Source organism: Taudactylus pleione, unplaced genomic scaffold, assembly GCF_031769625.1.
Source record: "Taudactylus pleione unplaced genomic scaffold, aTauple2 ptg000278l, whole genome shotgun sequence".
NCBI classification, from domain to species: domain Eukaryota; kingdom Metazoa; phylum Chordata; class Amphibia; order Anura; family Myobatrachidae; genus Taudactylus; species Taudactylus pleione.
Genome location: NW_028284680.1, coordinates 7,472,651 through 7,489,641, shown reverse-complemented (window position 1 = coordinate 7,489,641; position 16,991 = coordinate 7,472,651). Strand labels below are relative to the sequence as shown.

At 48.0% G+C, this 16,991-nt stretch overlaps 1 protein-coding gene across 1 annotated transcript in view; it reads right to left on the bottom strand.

Annotated features, from left to right (window-relative positions):
- LOC148513519 (surfactant protein C-like) overlaps positions 1-16,991 on the bottom strand; it is a 144,408-nt gene that overhangs the window by 127,171 nt on the left and 246 nt on the right. The gene's annotated exons all lie outside the window — the stretch shown is intronic.

Below are 16,991 nucleotides of genomic sequence, written 5' to 3'. Positions count from 1 at the left end.
CATCGCCCTATGTCCATCTCTCTCTGTATCCATCTCCCTGTGTCCATCTCTCTCTGTATCCATCTCCGTGTCCATCTCTCTCTGTATCCGTCTCCCTGTGTCCATCTTTCTCTGTATCCATCTTTCTCTATATCCATCTCCCTGTGTCCATCTCTCTCTATATCAATCTCCCTGTGTCCATCTCTCTCTGTAGCCATCTCCCTGTGTCCATCTCTCTGTATCCATCTCCCTGTGTCCATCTTTCTCTATATCCATCTCCCTGTGTCCATCTCTCTCTGTATCCATCTCCCTGTGTACATCTCTATCTGCATCCATCTCCCTATGTCCATCTCTCTCTGTATCCATCTCCCTGTGTACATCTCTCTCTGTATCCATCTCCCTATGTCCATCTCTCTCTGTATCCATCTCCCTATGTCCATCTCTCTCTGTATCCATCTCCCTGTGTACATCTCTCTCTGTATCCATCTCCCTGTGTCCATCTCTCTCTGTATCCATCTCCCTATGTCCATCTCTCTCTGTATCCATCTCCCTGTGTCCATCTTTCTGTATCCATCTCCCTATGTCCATCTCTCTCTGTATCCATCTCCCTGTGTCCATCTCTCTCTGTATCCATCTCCCTGTGTCCATCTTTCTGTATCCATCTCCCTGTGTCCATCTATCTATCTATCTATCTCTTTCATGACAATTTATATAATATCTATCATATTAATCCCCTATTTCCTATCTATATACTGTATATATCCTATGTACAGTATATATCCTATGTATCCTATATAGCTACGGTCTATCATCTATCTCTTATCAATCATCTATCTCCTATCAGTATATCTCCTATTATCTGGCACCTATCTACTATATATGTCCTATCAGAATGTAAGCTCTCACGAGCAGGGCCCTTTACCCTCTTGTGCTTCTCCTTACTTATACTTTCATCTATTCCTTACTCCCCACTAACACTTAACACTTGGTTGCTTACACCCTGTTGCTTATATGAGTGTTATGATCACTAATGCAGAAATGTGTATAACCTTATCCTGCATTGTACTGTACTGTAAGTCTCTGGTTTCTTGTTCACTTATTTCTGTATTTTGTAAGGTGCTGCGGAACACTTCTGGCACCATATAAATAAAGTATAATAATAATAATTCTAATAATAATAATAATAATAATAAATCTATCATCTATTTACCTGCCTATTTATTTTTCTTTTTTCTATCTCATATCTATCGCGCAGCAGGATTGGCGTTTTTTCTATGCAGTTCTGTATGAGAGGTCATAAGTTAATTTTCTGACCAATGCCCGGTCTGTGTGTAGTTTGTATGTTCTCCAGGTGCTCCGGTTTCCCCCTATACTCCAAAAACATAACAGTAGGTTAATTGGCTTTAGGCCAAAAAATAACGAGAGTGAGAGAGTGAGAGAGAGTGTGTGTGTGTGTGTGTGTGTGTGTGTGTGTGTGTGTGTGTGTGTGTGTGTGTGTGTGTGTGTGTGTGTGTGTGTGTGTGTGTGTGTGTGTGTGTGTGTGTGTGTGTGTGTGTGTGTGTGTGTGTGTGTGTGTGTGTGTGTGTATTCATGTGATAAGGAATATAGATTGTAATCTCCCAGAAAAAGGACAGTTTCCTGGGCATGCCCTAGTGAGCCTCTACAAAGTGGTACGCATTCTGAGCCAACATATGCTTGCTCAGAGGTTCCGTGTACAACTGATGTTTCCGATGTTTTTGCATTTGTGTAACTATTACCCCTTTTCCACTGCCGCAAAAACTCGGGTTGCAGGTCTGTGAAATTTCAAAGGTATTTCGTCCCAGGTCCCAAGCAGGGTTCTACACAGGTAAAACCCACGTCTCACTCTGATTGGATCAATTCGGAAGCTGCCTGTGTGACAGCTGTCACCTGGGAGGGAGAGATTACAGCCTCCCCGTGTGGTCCGCACCATACCCATTTCTTACGAGGAGGGTGTAATCTCTCCCTGCTTGTGTCTATGGTTACAGCTGTAACATCAGACAGCCTCCCCCCTGCCAAAAGACACTCTCCCCTGGTCGCAGATCCGCTCTGGTCTGGTGTTCAGGGGAGAGTGGGAGTTTCCAGCGCTTTGTGATGACATCATCTCCAAGCGCCGGCACTGCACCCGTCGCCACCGCAGTGGGAACGGGGTAAATCTCGGGTCAGACCCGGCTTGGAACCGTTGACCTCATTCAGACCTGCTCGCTAGATGCGTACGCTCACTCGATGCGAATGCAAATTCGGCCAAGTGACAAGGCATGTGATCGCACTTCAGTGTGAAATACATCCAGGTGACGTGTACTATGACGCTGCCTGTTAATTATGCGCGCCTCTGATACGGCACTAAGACGCTCAGGCACACCTGCGTTCGCACCTCCACTCCCTCGTTTCTAGTGGTCTGCCCCTATAACCACACGCAAACGGCCTCTCCTGTCACTCATTTTACAGGGCAGTCTATGCGCGGCGAGCATACGCTTCCCGATCTCTCGTTTGTGCACTGCGATGCGTACGCATGAGCACAATGCAAACCATCGGTAGCTACGAGCGAACGCATCCTAGCGAGAGGGTCTGAATCAGGTCCCGTGTTCCAAGTCCTGGGTCAGACCCGGGATTTTGGTGGAAAAGGGGTATATGTGACTCATAATAAAGGAAGTCGCTGATATTTGTTCTACGTGAAATGTCAGGCTCCGTTACTTGCCTTCCATAATCTATTGTAGATTAGAAAACATATACATTAAACTGGATATGAGGTATTGGGTATTATTAAGTGTGTATATCTGGTTTACAGTGACAGCGAAGAAGCTTAAGTACAATGAAAATTTTACAGTCACAATTTTGAGTGTCTGATACATAAAGAGATCATAATTCACTATATTTCATTTTCTAAGGGAATTAAAGTTGACCATCAGCCACTGATGGTTTAGCACACATCGATAGTCTGAAGATGATTTTGAGTGGTTTCACCATGGATGAGTGGTTTCACCATGATTTTGAGTGGTTTCACCATGGATGAGTGGTTTCACCATGATTTTGAGTGGTTTCACCTATGGTATAATATCGATGGCTGAGCCCGATGGTGAATCACAAATGCATTTTGCGGTGGCGCATGGTTTCTGTCTGACGGTTTAAAACCATCGACGACCAACGGGGTCAACAGTAAAGAGAATCATTATTATGTTTATATTATGTAAGGTTTTTACTAAAAGGATATTAATATAATATCATGAGTGTTTTGAGAGGAAATTTTATATGTACAAATTGGTGTTGTTGGATTATTAACATATTTATATAGTGCCAGCATTTGGCCGGATTCATGGGCGCAGCAGATGAGGTGTGGCATGAGAGAAAGCATTGAGGACAGATTACAGCAGGGATAGATGTCTGAGCTGCCAGAAAGGAGGAGGTTGCAGTAGTTAAGGTGGGAGATGATGAGAGAATATTGATAGTTTTGGTTGCAACTTGGGTAAGAAAGGTATTTTGTGGCATGGTTTGAGTTTGATGAGAAGCATGGAGATATTGGCATGGTCTGTTTGCTGAGAAGCATGGAGATATTAATGGGATAGTTTAAGGTTCCTGGGAAGCATGGAGATATTAATCGGACACTTTAAGGTTCCTGGGAAGCATGGAGATATTAGTGAGATGGTTTAAGGTTCCTGGGAAGCATGAATGTTCTAGTGGCATAGTTTACAGTTGCTAAGAAGCTTGGAAGCATTATTGGCAAAGTTTGGGGTTGCTAAGAGCATGGGAGGCATTATTGGCAAGGTTTGGGGTTGCTAAGCGCATGGAGGTATTATTGGCAAAGTTTGGGGTTGCTAAGAGCATGGAAGCATTATTGGCAAGGTTTGGGGTTGCTAAGAGCATGGAGGCATTATTGGCAAGGTTTAGGGTTGCTAAGAGCATGGAGGCATTATTGGCAAGGTTTGGGGTTGCTAAGAGCATGGAGGCATTATTGGAAAGGGTGGGGGTTGTTAAGAGCATGGAGGCATTATTGGGAAGGTTTGGGGTTGCTAAGAGCATGGAGGCATTATTGGCAAGGTTTAGGGTTGCTAAGAGCATGGAGGCATTATTGGCAAGGTTGGGGGTTGCTAAGAGCATGGAGGCATTATTGGCAAGGTTTGGGGTTGCTAAGAGCATGGAGGCATTATTGGCAAGGTTTGGGGTTGCTAAGAGCATGGAAGCATTATTGGCAAGGTTTGGGGTTGCTAAGAGCATGGAGGCATTATTGGCAAGGTTTAGGGTTGCTAAGAGCATGGAGGCATTATTGGCAAGGTTTGGGGTTGCTAAGAGCATGGAGGCATTATTGGCAAGGTTTGGGGTTGCTAAGAGCATGGAGGCATTATTGGAAAGGGTGGGGGTTGTTAAGAGCATGGAGGCATTATTGGCAAGGTTTGGGGTTGCTAAGAGCATGGAGGCATTATTGGCAAGGTTTGGGGTTGTTAAGAGCATGGAGGCATTATTGGCAAGGTTTAGGGTTGCTAAGAGCATGGAGGCATTATTGGCAAGGTTGGGGGTTGCTAAGAGCATGGAGGCATTATTGGCAAGGTTTGGGGTTGCTAAGAGCATGGAGGCATTATTGGAAAGGGTGGGGGTTGTTAAGAGCATGGAGGCATTATTGGCAAGGTTTGCAGTTGCTAAGAGCATGGAGGCATTATTGGCAAGGTTTGGGGTTGCTAAGAGCATGGAGGCATTATTGGCAAGGTTTGGGGTTGCTAAGAGCATGGAGGCATTATTGGCAAGGTTTGGGGTTGCTAAGAGCATGGAGGCATTATTGGCAAGGTTGGGGGTTGTTAAGAGCATGGAGGCATTATTGGCAAGTTTTGGGGTTGTTAAGAGCATGGAGGCATTATTGGCAAGGTTGGGGGTTGTTAAGAGCATGGAGACATTATTGGCAAGGTGTGGGGTTGCTAAGAGCATGGAGGCATTATTGGGTAGGTTTGGGGTTGCTAAGAGCATGGAGGCATTATTGGCAAGGATTGGGGTTGCTAAGCGCATGGAGGCATTATTGGCAAGGTGTGGGGTTGTTAAGAGCATGGAGGCATTATTGGCAAGGTGTGGGGTTGTTAAGAGCATGGAGGCATTATTGGCAAGGTTTGGGGTTGCTAAGCGCATGGAGGTATTGGTAGTAGCAGTATGAGATTTTGGGGTTGCTCGGAAGCATCCACGTAGTAATGATAATATGCCAAGGGTTGATTGGAGAGTGCAGACAAGGTGGGTGCGGGGTTCGGCACGAGGGCTAATGCTGACGGATGGCGTTGATTTGGTTTCTTTAATAGAAGCTAAAGGTGCGGGCTGTGAGCAAGGGTGTGGGAGGTGGCAAAGAAGGGCAGAAAAGTGAGTTAAAGACGGCTTTGGTGATTGGGAAACGGGGTGCATAATAGAAAAGTCACGCGGGTTTGCTTGGCAAAAAAAATAAGTCATAAGATAAAGAGATTTATAACAAAAGTCAGCACTAAAGCAAGATTACATACAGTAATTATCTCATATAGATCTATGTATCCTTCCACCTACCTCATATAGATCTATATATCCTTCCGCCTACCTCATATAGATCTATGTATCCTTCCACCTATCTCATATAGATCTATGTATCCTTCCGCCTACCTCATATAGATCTATGTATCCTTCCACCTATTTCATATAGATCTATGTATCCTTCCACCTACCTCATACAGATCTATGTATCCTTCCACCTACATCATACAGATCTATGTATCCTTCCACCTATCTCATATAGATCTATGTATCCTTCCACCTACCTCATATAGATCTATGTATCCTTCCACCTATTTCATATAGATCTATGTATCCTTCCACCTATCTCATATAGATCAATGTATCCTTCCACTTACCTCATATAGATCTATGTATCCTTCCACCTATTTCATATAGATCTATGTATCCTTCCACCTACCTTACAGATCTATGTATCCTTCCACCTATCTCATATAGATCTATGTATCCTTCCACTTATCTCATATCTGTCCATCTTCTTATCCTTATTCTGAGCCATGGGCATCTGCAGCCACTTTTTCGTTTGGCCGCGGCGTACTAATTCCTTTATGTTAACACGAAAATCCGCCCGTGTATACTGAAAATCCGTGTGCCTGCATGTGTGAAACCCATTCCGCCCAGGTATCTCATTTCCGTGCGCACGATGCGGTGGAGCAAGGAAGTCGGCCTATGCGCCCAGGACGCTCCCATGAGATGCAACAGTTCTGTGCGCTCAATCAGAGCTGTAACTAGACATATTGGTGCCCTCTGCAAGAAAGAGCATTGGTGCCCCCTCCCACCCCCCCGACTTATGGACTTACTGTTGTCACGGCACACACACATATGTGGTCTCTGTAACCTAAGCACATATGCATATTTCTTTTTTATTACTCATTTTCAAAACACTTTAAATCACATATATTCCCCTCAATAAGAAAAAAAACCCTACTTTGCTCATCAAGCATACGCATTCACCAGCTGTGTTCTTTCACCAGCATTTTTTTAAAACCTTCAACACTGTCGTTCTCACACATACACTATTCTTACCTCATCCACACCCTGACCATGTTTTCTTCACATTCTCACTTTACTCTGTGCCTACCTAATCCTTTATTCTGCCCCCTGTTCCCACCTCTATCCTTCCCCCCTAGTCTCCTCCCCTCCCCCCCTCTGTCTGTATTCCTCCCCTCTGCTTCCCTCCTTCTCCTCTTCCATTACTCCTCTCTCATTCTTTTCTCCCCCACAATGGTCCCTACTACCCACCCACTAAGCTCAGCACCCACCCTCCTCTCCCTCTCACTTCACCACACCTTCATCTACATCACACTAATCTCCCTCCCTCTCCTACAAATGCATCTCACCTCTCTTGCCTATTCATTACTTCCTTCCACTCCTGCCTCCAAGATCTCGCCCGTGCTGCTCCCTACCTCTGGAACTCTCTCCCTCTCCCTATCAGACTCTCCACCTCTCTACAAATCCTCAAACGGGCTCTCAAGACTCACTACTTCAAATCCTTCCAGCTGTCATCCAAACCTGCTGCTTACATGCTTCTTCCTCACTGTCTACCCTATCTGTGTCACCCCTGTCTGTCTCCCCCCCTATAGAATGTAAGCTCTCACGAGCAGGGCCCTCTTCCCTTATGTGCTTTTCCTTCCCTCACTCATACGATCATCTACTCAAAACTCTCCACAAGGGCACCTAACACTTGCTAGCTGACGCCCTGCTGCTTTATTGAGTGTTATGATTGCTGCAGCAATGTTTATAAACCATGTTCTTATTCTGTATTGTCTTGTACTGTAAGTCGCTGTTTTACGAGTTTGCTCATTTGTTATTGTACTTTGCGAGGCGCTGCGGAACCATTGTGGCGCCATATAAATAAAGAATATTAATAATAACACACACACCCATGAAGTCCAAGCACACATCATTTAATCTCAGCACACATCCTTAAATTTCATCACATATGCACACACCATGCACTCTCAGCAGGCTGACATGCACACACCATACACTATCAGCAGGCTGACATGAACACACCATACACTATCAGCAGGCTGACATGCACACACCATACACTATCAGCAGGCTGACATGCACACACCATACACTATCAGCAGGCTGACATGCACACACCATACACTATCAGCAGGCTGACATGCACACACCATACACTATCAGCAGGCTGACATGCACACACCATACACTATCAGCAGACATGCACAAACCATGCAGTCTCGGTAAACAAAAATAGACACATTGGTAGGCTCAGCACACATACATACAAACACACACGTAGCCTCAGCACATTATATACATGATCAGAATTATCAGTAGGGGAGTAACTGCTGGGGAGTTACTGTAGTCAGTACTTACCATCAGCGCTGCTGAGTCTCTTAATGCAGGAGAAAAGAGAGGTGTGCAGACGGGAGCCCACTGAAGAGAGACCTGGCCTTGTAAGTATCCATTCTGCTGGTCCCTGCCCCCGACTACGGTTATGACTAGAATAGAGGGCTGCACGGGACCTGTGACGTCACACCCACGTGACCCGGCATGAAAGGGGGAGGGACGGGGATGCTAACGGGGGACCAAAAGTGTCCGCTTGCCACGCTTCTGGCACGGTGGCTCACTACGCTCGCCACAAATATTTATTGCCCCTCTATGCCCTCGTGGATGGTAACGCAGGAGCGGTCCAGCATCCTGCAGCGGCCACGTGGTTGATACGTCGCAGAGGTCCTTTAGCTACATAGGATCTAGCATCAACCCCCTGACTGCACCAGCCACCTGACCCGACATCCATTGCATCAGCCAAAGGACGTTCCGCAGGGGCTGCTGGGAAACATAGTCCCTTCCACCTCTGTAACACTACTCACAGAGGTGAAAGGGACTACATTTCCCAGCAGCCCCTGCAGAACATCCTATGGCTGATGCAAAGGACCCGGCAGTTCACTTGGCTGAGTGCAGCCTGCTAAATAACCGCAAGGCCCCGCCCTTCCGTGCTGCCGGGGACCTGTCACTGTGACCAGGTCCATCTGCAGTGCAGCTAGTGATCAATGATGGGCATGGTCATAAGTGTCCACTTCAAAGCCAGGTGCTGCACCGCGCACCGCACCATTATTAATATATAGCAGCGGGTGCCCGGCGTATGGTGATTGTAGTGGGCAGCCGGTTCTGCCCACAGGGCTGTTGCGCTCTGTGCAGTGGGCACTGGCCCACCCTAGTTACGGCCCTGCGCTTAATAGGTAGCCACACAGTCATCGCATATTTCTCGTAAAGTGTATTCTGTTCAATCCGTCCGCAGTAGTGCCCTCCGCCAGTAAGCGCCTGGCTGATCCTGCGCATCCATCTCTCTTTCTCATGTATATCTATCTCGTACACAGTATATCCTCCTATCTCATACCTAATAAAGTATCTATATATCTATCTATCTCATACATAACCTTTATGCTAGCTATCTTGTAGAATATATTTTATACAGTGGATATAAAAGGTATTAACCCAACTTGGGCTGTTTCACATTTTGCTGTGTTACAACTTGGAATCATGATAGCTTTAAATTTCCACAAATCAACACAAAATACTCAGTAATGTGCCAAAAAAAATAAATAATAATCCAACTATTTTTTAAATGAATTAGAAACAAAAAACCCTGAAAATAATCAATTGCATTAGTATTCATACCCTCGCTATGCAAAAAACTGGATTTCCTCACATAAATGGGCTGGCAGGGGGTACCCAGGTAAAATGTTGAGAACCATTGATTTATTATATCAGCGGTTCTCAATCATTTCCCGCCTGGATACCCCCTGCCAGCCCATATGCATTATTTATCACCCCAGCATCTGCAATATACATTTGTAACTCATATCTGCTATAAAAATAAAATGTCTAGGCACCGCTATATACTGTACTAGCGACCCGCTCCGACTTCGCATGGGAGCAATTTTAAAAAGTGGGAGGCACATATAGAAACCATTGTAATTCCTACACCGTTCACCTGATTTGGATGTAATTACCCTCAAATGAAATCTGAAAGTCTGCAGGTAAATCACATCTTGTTTGTTTCATTTCAAAGCCATTGTGGTGGTGAATAGAGGCCAAAATATGAAAATTCTGTCAATGTCCAAATATTTATGCACCTGACTGTATATATCTCACATACAAACATTTAAGAAAAGTGTAGAAGTGACAATAAAACTATAGCGACATATACAGTATGCGTCCTTATTCACTGTAAGCCGTTTTATGCTCTATCAATTACAGATATACAGACATTTTCATGTGACTGCAATCATTACATTTATTTTACAACGTTATTATTTTGAATCGACTAAAAACTAGTAAAACATATAAAGCCCGATTCTAGGTCGCACTGCTCATGCGGTTGGCCGATGTTATAAGTACTGTGCACACATCTGAGTCACACTGCGCATGCCTTCCGATTGGTACCGCAAGAGTTTGTGTGCCCAGGTGTATCTGTGATGTCATCAGTGAACACACAGAGCTGGGACTGAGGGGTGATATTTGGGGAATACTCACAGTCACCATCAGGCTCCTAGCATCCAGCAGCTGCTGTCACACAGTCCGGCTCTGTACATGTATCACCCCAAACTAAGGGGCCTGAGAGGTTCAATTTACAGGCTACACGAGCTGTACAGGGACACACTACAGGCTACACCGGCTGTACAGGGACACACTACAGGCTACACCGGCTGTATAGGGACACACTACAGACTACACCGGCTGTACAGGAACAAACTACAGGCTACACCGGCTGTACAGGGACACACTACAGGCTACACCGGCTGTACAGGGACACACTACAGGCTACACCGGCTGTACAGGAACACACTACAGGCTACACCGGCTGTACAGGGACACACTACAGGCTACACGAACTGTACAGGGAGACACTACAGGCTACACCGGCTGTACAGGGACACACTACAGGCTACATGAACTGTACAGGGACACACTACAGGCTACATGAACTGTACAGGGACACACTACAGGCTACATGAGCTGTACAGGGACACACTACAGGCTACACGAGCTGTACAGGGACAAACTACAGGCTACACAAGCTGTACAAGGACACACTACAGGCTACAAGGCGTGTAGTAGGTACATGCGTCCGGCGGTTCAAATCCCAACAGCGGCAGCCCGGCAAGGGTGAAAATCCCGATTGTCTCTAAGGTAAGTATCGCTAACCTAATTCTCCCCCCCCTAACCCTCCCTTAGGGGTGCCTAACCCTAACCTCCCCCCCAAGTGCCTAACCCTAATCCCCCCTCTAAGTGCCTAACCCCCCCTTCCCTGCTGCCTAACACTAACCTCCTGGGGGGGTGGCTGTCCGCGCCCGGCATCACTTCGATAAGGATGCCGGGCGTTGGTCTTCCGGCGTCTGGTTAATGACAGGCGTCTAGATTTAGACGCCTGTCATTAGTACCACGCCAAGATTAGAACATCTGGAAGCCAGCGGTCGGGATTTAGACCGTCGGCTTCCAAACTACATCCCGCTACAAGAGCTGTACAGGGACAAACTACAGGCTACACGAGCTGTACAGGGACACACTACAGGCTACACGAGCTGCACAGGGACACACTACAGGCTACACGAGCTGTGCAGGAACACACTACAGGCTACAGGGGCTTCTGCTCCACGGTAGGTTTCTGTTCTCCCTGATCTCGCCTTAGGACACCTGCGTTACGGTTTCACAGGTGTACCAAACTACAGGCTACACGAGCTGTACAGGGACAAACTACAGGCTACACAAGCTGTACAGGGACAAACTACAGGCTACATGAGCTGTACAGGGACAAACTACAGGCTACACGGGCTATACAGGTACAAACTACAGGCTACAGAACACCAGCTGTGTAGGGACAAACCACAAGTTACAGGGGCTGTATAGGGACAAACCACAGGTTACAGGGCCAAACTACAGGCTACACTGGCTGTGCAGGGACAAACTACAGGCTACAGTACAGGGGCTGCGCAGGCACAAACTACAGACTACAGGGGCTGTGCAGGGACAAACTAAGGCTACAGCTGTGCAAGGACAGACTACAGGAGCTGTACAGGGACAAACTACAGGTTACAGGAGCTGTGCAGGGACAAACTACAGGCTACAGTACAGGGGCTGCGCAGGCACAAACTACAGACTACAGGGGCTGTGCAGGGACAAACTAAGGCTACAGCTGTGCAGGGACAAACTACAGGTTACAGGAGCTGTGCAGGGACAAACTACAGGCTACAGTACAGTGGATGTGCAGGGACAAACTTCAGGCTACACGTTACAGGAGCTATGCAGGGACAAACTACAGGCTACAGCGGCTGTGCAGGGACAAACTACTGGAAAAGTGCAGGGAAAAACTACAGACTACGGGGGTGTACATGGACAAACTACAGGCTACAGGGGCTGTGCAGGGACAAACTACAGGCTACAGGGGCTGTGCAGGGACAAACTACAGGCTACAGGGGCTGTGCAGGGACAAACTACAGGCTACAGGGGCTGTGCAGGGACAAACTACAGGCTACAGGGGCTGTGCAGGGACAAACTACAGGCTACAGGGGCTGTGCAGGGACAAACTACAGGCTACAGAAGCTGTGCAGGGACAAACTACAGACTACAGGGGGAGTGCAGGTACAAACTACAGGCTACAGTACAGGGGCTGTACAGGGACAAACTACAGGCTACAGTACAGGGGCTGTGCAGGGACAAACTAAGGCTATAGCTGTGCAGGGACAAACTACAGGTTACAGGAGCTGTGCAGGGACAAACTACAGGCTATAGTACAGTGGATATGCAGGGACAAACTACAGACTACAGGGGGAGTGCAGGTACAAACTACAGGCTACAGTACAGGGGCTGTACAGGGACAAACTACAGGCTACAGTACAGGGGCTGTGCAGGGACAAACTACAGATTACAGGGGCTGTGCAGGGACAAACTACAGGCTACAGAGGCTGTGCAGGGACAAACTACAGGCTACAGTACAGGGGCTGTGCAGGCACAAACTACAGACTACAGGAGCTGTGCAGGGACAAACTACAGGCTACAGCGGCTGTGCAGGGACGAACTACAGGCTACAGCGGCTGTGCAGGGACGAACTACAGGCTCCAGCTGTGCAGGGACAAACTACAGGAAAAGTGCAGGGAAAAACTACAAACTACAGGGGGTGTACAGGGACAAACTACAGGCTACAGGGGCTGTGCAGTGACAAACTACAGGCTACAGGGGCTGGGCAGGGACAAACTACAGGCTACAGGGGCTGGGCAGGGACAAACTACAGGCTACAGGGGCTGGGCAGGGACAAACTACAAGCTACAGAAGCTGTGCAGGGACAAACTACAGACTACAGGGGGAGTGCAGGGACAAACTACAGGCTACAGTACAGGGACAAACTACAGGCTACAGTACAGGGGCTGTGCAGGGACAAACTACAGACTACAGGGGCTGTGCAGGGACAAACTACAGGCTACAGGGGCTGTGCAGGGACAAACTGCAGGCTACAGAAGCTGTGCAGGGACAAACTAAAGACTACAGGGGGACTGCAGGTACAAACTACATGCTACAGTACAGGGGCTGTGCAGGGACAAACTACAGACTACAGGGGCTGTGCAGGGACAAACTACAGACTACAGCTGTGCAGGGACAAACTACAGGGGGTGTAAAGGGACAAACTATAGGCTACAGGGGGTATGCAGTGACAAACTACAAGCTACAATACAGGGGCTGTGCAGGGACAAACTACAGACTACAGCTATGCAGGTACAAACTACAGGTTACAGGAGCTGTGCACGGACAAACTACAGGTTACAGGAGCTGTGCAGGGACAAACTACAGGCTACAGTATAGGGGCTGAGCAGGGACAAACTTCAGGCTACAGTACAGCGGCTGTGCAGGGACAAACTACAGGAGAAGTGCAGGGAAAAACTACAGAGGCTGTGTAGGGACAAACTACAGACTACAGGGGGAGTGCAGGTACAAACTACAGGCTACAGCACAGGGGCTGTGCAGGGACAAACTACAGAGTACAGGGGCTGTGCAGGGACAAAATACAGGCTACAGGAGCTGTGCAGGGACAAACTACAGACTACAGGGGGAGTGCAGGTACAAACTACAGGCTACAGCACAGGGGCTGTGCAGGGACAAACTACAGAGTACAGGGGCTGTGCAGGGACAAAATACAGGCTACAGGGGCTGCGCAGGCACAAACTACAGACTACAGGGGCTGTGCAGGGACAAACTAAGGCTACAGATGTGCAGGGACAAACTCCAGGTTACAGGAGCTGTGCAGGGACAAACTACAGGCTATAGTACAGTGGATCTGCAGGGACAAACTACAGACTACAGGGGGAGTGCAGGTACAAACTACAGGCTACAGTACAGGGACAAATTACAGGCTACAGTACAGGGGCTGTGCAGGGACAAACTACAGACTACAGGGTCTGTGCAGGGACAAAATACAGGCTACAGGGGCTGTGCAGGTACAAACTACAGACTACAGCTATGCAGGTACAAACTACAGGCTACAGGAGCTGTGCAGGGACAAACTACAGACTACAGCTGTGCAGGGACAAACTACAGGCTACAGGAGCTGTGCAGGGACAAACTACAGACTACAGCTATGCAGGTACAAACTACAGGTTACAGGAGCTGTGCACGGACAAACTACAGGTTACAGGAGCTGTGCAGGTACAAACTACAGGCTACAGTATAGGGGCTGAGCAGGCACAAACTTCAGGCTACAGTACAGCGGCTGTGCAGGGACAAACTACAGGAGAAGTGCAGGGAAAAACTACAGAGGCTGTGTAGGGACAAACTACAGGCTACAGGGGGAGTGCAGGTACAAACTACAGGCTACAGGAGCTGTGCAGGGACAAACTACAGGCTACAGGAGCTGTGCAGGGACAAACTACAGACTACAGCTATGCAGGGACAAACTACAGGTTACAGGAGCTGTGCACGGACAAACTACAGGTTACAGGAGCTGTGCAGGGACAAACTACAGGCTACAGTATAGGGGCTGAGCAGGGACAAACTTCAGGCTACAGTACAGCGGATGTGCAGGGACAAACTACAGGAGAAGTGCAGGGAAAAACTACAGAGGCTGTGTAGGGACAAACTACAGGCTACAGGGGGAGTGCAGGTACAGACTACAGGGGGAGTGCAGGTACAAACTACAGGGGCTGTGCAGGGACAAACTACAGGCTACAGCACAGGGGCTGTGCAGGGACAAACTACAGAGTACAGGGGCTGTGCAGGGACAAAATACAGGCTACAGGGGCTGTGCAGGGACAAACTACAGGCTACAGTACAGGGGCTGCGCAGGCACAAACTACAGACTACAGGGGCTGTGCAGGGACAAACTAAGGCTACAGCTGTGCAGGGACAAACTACAGGTTACAGGAGCTGTGCAGGGACAAACTACAGGCTATAGTACAGTGGATCTGCAGGGACAAAGTACAGACTACAGGGGGAGTGCAGGTACAAACTACAGGCTACAGTACAGGGGCTGTACAGGGACAAACTACAGGCTACAGTACAGGGGCTGTACAGGGATAAACTACAGGCTACAGTACAGGGGCTGTACAGGGACAAACTACAGGCTACAGTACAGGGGCTGTGCAGGGACAAACTACAGACTACAGGGTCTTTGCAGGGACAAAATACAGGCTACAGGGGCTGTGCAGGTACAAACTACAGGCTACAGTACAGGGGCTGTGCAGGGACAAACTACAGGCTACAGGAGCTGTGCAGGGACAAACTACAGGGGGTGTAAAGGGACAAACTATAGGCTACAGGGGTTGTAAAGGGACAAACTACAAGCTACAGTACAGGGGCTGTGCAGGGACAAACTACAGACTACAGGGGCTGTGCAGGGACAAACTACAGGCTACAGGAGCTGTGCAGGGTGAAACTACAGACTACAGGGGCTGTGCAGGGACAAACTACAGGCTACAGGAGCTGTGCAGGGAGAAACTACAGACTACAGGGGCTGTGCAGGGACAAACTACAGGTTACAGGAGGGTGTGCAGGGACAAACTACAGGCTACAGTACAGGGACTGTGGAGGGACAAACTACAGGCTACAGTATAGGGGCTGAGCAGGGACAAACTACAGGCTACAGTATAGGGGCTGAGCAGGGACAAACTACAGGCTACAGGGGGAGTGCAGGTACAAACTACAGGGGGTGTAAAGGGACAAACTATAGGCTACAGGGGTTGTAAAGGGACAAACTACAAGCTACAGTACAGGGGCTGTGCAGGGACAAACTACAGACTACAGGGGCTGTGCAGGGACAAACTACAGGCTACAGGAGCTGTGCAGGGTGAAACTACAGACTACAGGGGCTGTGCAGGGACAAACTACAGGCTACAGGAGCTGTGCAGGGAGAAACTACAGACTACAGGGGCTGTGCAGGGACAAACTACAGGTTACAGGAGGGTGTGCAGGGACAAACTACAGGCTACAGTACAGGGACTGTGGAGGGACAAACTACAGGCTACAGTATAGGGGCTGAGCAGGGACAAACTACAGGCTACAGTATAGGGGCTGAGCAGGGACAAACTACAGGCTACAGGGGGAGTGCAGGTACAAACTACAGGCTACAGGAGCTGTGCAGGGACAAACTACAGGCTACAGGAGCTGAGCAGGGACAGACTACAGACTACAGGGGGAGTGCAGGTACAAACTACAGGCTACAGTACAGGGGCTGTGCAGGGACAAACTACAGGCTTCAGTACAGGGGCTGTGCAGGGACAAACTACAGACTACAGCTGTGCAGGGACAAACTATAGGCTACAAGGGGTGTGCATGTACAAACTACAGGCTACAGGGGGGTGCAGGGCCAAACTACAGGCTACAGTACAGGGGCTGTGGAGGGACAACTACAGGCTACAGGAGCTGTGCAGGGACAAACTACAGGCTACAGAAGCTGTGCAGGGACAAACTACATAAGCATCATTGCCCGCCATATAACACATTAAACATCCAAGTGCCCGCCATACACTACAAAGAACATTGCAATGAGTGCCATATAATACAGAGAGCTCCATCAACCACAAGAAACATACAGAAGACATCACAGCCACACACTGTGGCTCCTGAAATTGGATAAATCAGATAGCATGTAGCTGGCAGATCTAAATCAATAACACAGCACAGCCCTGAGTCAGCCTCCTCCATCCTTCACTCCCACTGCCCTCCATACCGTGTGCACCGCTGCTAGTGTGTCTATACACACACTGAGCTTGCAGCTGCGTTGTAGTGAAGCGGTGATCATTGATCCAGCTGCAGCAGTGCTTTCCCACTCTTTATGTGTATACATATATATATATATATATATACACATATATATATATATATATATATATAAATATATATATATATATATATATATATATATAAACCAGACAATCCGGCACTCAGTGATTCGAGCCAATACTATTCCTTATGTAAAGCGCAACGGAATATACTGCGCTATATAAGAAACTGTTAAT